The sequence below is a fragment of the Bos grunniens genome, chromosome 29 (genome assembly GCF_055505025.1).
Source record: "Bos grunniens cultivar Pamir isolate PY7600 chromosome 29, Bosgru_T2T1.0, whole genome shotgun sequence".
Classification (NCBI taxonomy): domain Eukaryota; kingdom Metazoa; phylum Chordata; class Mammalia; order Artiodactyla; family Bovidae; genus Bos; species Bos grunniens.
Window position 1 is genome coordinate 7,667,876 of NC_141193.1, and position 3,321 is coordinate 7,671,196.

Consider the following 3,321-nt stretch of genomic DNA (forward strand, 5'->3'; position numbering starts at 1 on the left):
GAGACCCAGGTTCAACCCCACCACTTCCTCCTGCTTCCGGCTGTCAGGTCCCTGACTAAGCGCGCGCACGCGCGTCCGAGAACGCTTGAGCACAAATGCCTGAGCGCCGGCTCGCGCGCCGGTGCCTGGCTGCCCGCCCGCTCTACAGGCGGCTCCGCAGTTAGCCTTGGTGCTACGCCAAGTCTTCAGTCATGTCTGACTCTTTGCGAGCCCATGGATCATAGCCCGACAGACTCCTCTGTTCATGGGCTTCTCCAGGCAGAGTACTGGAGTGGATTGCCATTTCCTACTCCAGGGGATCTTCCCAACCCAGGGATCCAACCTGAATCTCTTTCTTGTCCTGGATTGGCAGGCGGGTTCTTTACCACTAGCGCCACCTGGGAAGAGATTCCTTCAGTTCAGTTCAGTTCAGTCGCTCATTCGTGTCCGACTCTGCGACCCCAGGGATTGCAGCACACCAGGCTTCCCTGTCCATCACCAACTCCCAGAGTTTACTCAAATTCATATCCATTGAGTCGGTGATGCCATCCAACCGTCTCATCCTCTGTCGTCCCCTTCTCCTGCCTTCAATCTTTCCCAGCATCAGGGTCTTTTCCAAGGAGTCAGTTCTTTGCATCAGGTGGCCAAAGTTTTGGAGTTTCAGCATCAGTCCTTCCAATGAATATTCAGGACTGATTTCCTTTAGGATGGACTTGTTTGATCTCCTTGCAGTCCAAGGGGCTCTTAAGAGTCTTCTCCAACACCACAGTTCAAAAGCATCAATTCTTTGGTACTCAGCTTTCTTTATGGTCCAACTCTCACAACCATACATGACTACTGGAAAAACCATAGCTTTTAGTAGATGGACCTTTGTTGGCAAAGTAATGTCTCTACTTTTTAATATACTGTCTAGGTTGAACATAGCTTTTCTTCCAAGGAGCAAGTGTCTTTCAATTTCATGGCTGCAGTCACCATCTGGAGTGATTTTGGAGCCCAAGAAAATAAACTGTACTAATTCCATTGTTTGCCCATCTATTGGCCATGAAGTGATGGGACCGGATGCCATGATCTTAGTTTTTTGAATGTTGAGTTTTAAGCCAGCTTTTTCACTCTTCTCTTTCACTTTCATCAAGAGGCTCTTTAGTTCCTCTTTGCTTTCTGCCATAAGGGTAGTGTCATCTGTGTATCTGAGGTTATTGATATTTCTCCCGGCAATCTTGATTCCAGCTTGTGCTTCATCCAGCCCCGCATTTAGCATGATGTACTCTGCATGTAAGTTAAATAAGCAGGGTGACTTACCTGGCACGAAAGCTAGCCTTCTGCATGCAAAAGCTGTACCTGTACTGGGGTTAGTTGCTCAATCGTGTCCAACTCTTAGCCCACCAGGCTCCTCTGTCCGTGGGATTCTCCAGGCAAGAAAACAGGAGTGGGTTGCCATGCCCTCCTCCAGGAGATCTTCCCAACCCAGGGATCGAACCCAGGTCTTCCACATTGCAAGAGGATTCTTTACCATCTGAGCCACCAGGGAAGCCCATGAATACTGGAGTGGGTAACCTATCCCTTCTCCAGGGGGTCTTCCCTATCCAGGAATTGAACTGGGATTTCCTGCATTGCAGGCAAATTCTTTACCAGCTGAGCTACCAGGAAAGCTCAAAGCTGTAACTGCCAGCACCAAAATCCCGGCTTTGTACCTTGCCTTCCAGGCACCCCCTGCTCCATGTTACTCGTTGAGATGTGTCTGTCACTCTTTTGTCTTGCCCTTTGGTGCGTAGGTGCTTCGAGTACATGCCGTTACGTGTCCCATTCTGTGCCCAGTGCAGGAGAGGAAAGCCTGTAGTCCCACTGGGTCTCCTGGGTCACCTCTGCCCTCAGTGTGATTTCTTTAGGGAATCTGGTTGCCATGGTTATTGTCATGGTTACTACCATGGTCCCAGTCATAGTGATAGATCTGTTTTCTGGATCTGGAGCATTTCAATGGAGAAGAAATGGAAAGGAGACAAGTGATTTAGTTTTGGAGACAACCTAATTAGAATTTTCAGGTAGAGGTTCCCAGTGAGTTACTGGAAGCTTGGGAGTGAAGATGAGTCAGTAAATGGGAAAGAGTTCAGAGGTAAGATAAGAAGAGGGTCTTCCCCCCAAATACCTCCTAATTCGTTGAGCCAAAAATCTCCATTGGCTCAGCTTAGATCAAATAACCTTAGACATCATACTTCAGTAATGGGATGGTAGGTTGGTAGAGTCTCTAGAAAAACTTGGCGTTATATATCAGGAGCCTTAAAAATATTCATCCCTCTTGACTCAGCATTTCTTATCCTAAGAAAACCAGCCAAAATTCAAAGTTTTATAAACAAAGATGCTCTTCATTTCTTGTTGTTTGTGAAAAAAAAATACAATTAAAAAATGGAAACAGAGTGTCCAGAGGTAGGAAAGTATAGAGGATCACTAGAGCAGTGATTCTCAAGACTGCACTAGAGAGACTTTCTGGGCGGTGCAGTGGTGAAGACGTGGCACTTCCACTGCAGGGGCACGGGGTCTGGGTTTGATCTCTGCTTGGGGAAAAAACATCATTATGCCTTGGAGTACAGCCAAAAAATAGAAGCAAAACAACAGCAACAGACATTAAAAAGAGACTGCACTAAAGGGGTCAAAGACTTTCAGGGGGCACCTGAGGACATGAGAGAGGAAGGGCCAGGCAGAGCCCTGTCTTGGCCTCAGTCCAGCCCTGTGAAACAGGGTGTACTCTGCGTATTAACTGCGGTTGGGAGAGGGCTGGGGAGGGAAAACCACCTTACATTCCCCTAAGACTTATTACTGGTGGGTACCAAGGACAGAGGGTGGGATCAGTTCACCTGGGTACAAGCAGTAGAGCATATATTTGTCTGTTGCTATGTAATAATTTATCACCAATTTAGTGGCATAAAACAACATTCATCTATTAACCCACAGATCAGTAGGTCAGAAGTCTGGGCACAACATGTCTGGGTTCTCAGTAAGGTAGAAATTAAAGTGTGGGCTAAGTTGCATTCCTTTCTAGAAGTTTCTGCCACCAGCTAGGGACAGTGCTTTTAGTGGGCTCATGTTATTAGGTTAGGACCACCTAGATAATGTCACTTTCTTAAGGTCAGCTGATTAGGGGACATAATTACATCTGTAAATCCCTTGATAGCAGTGTGAGGAGGGCATTGCTCCAACAGGAAAAGACATTGACCCAGTCAGTTCAGTTCAGTCACTCAGTCGTGTATGACTCTTTGCGACCCCATGGACCGCAGCACTCTATGCCCCCCTGTCCAACTCCTGGAATTTACCCAAACTCATGTCCTTTGAGTCGGTGATGCCATCCAA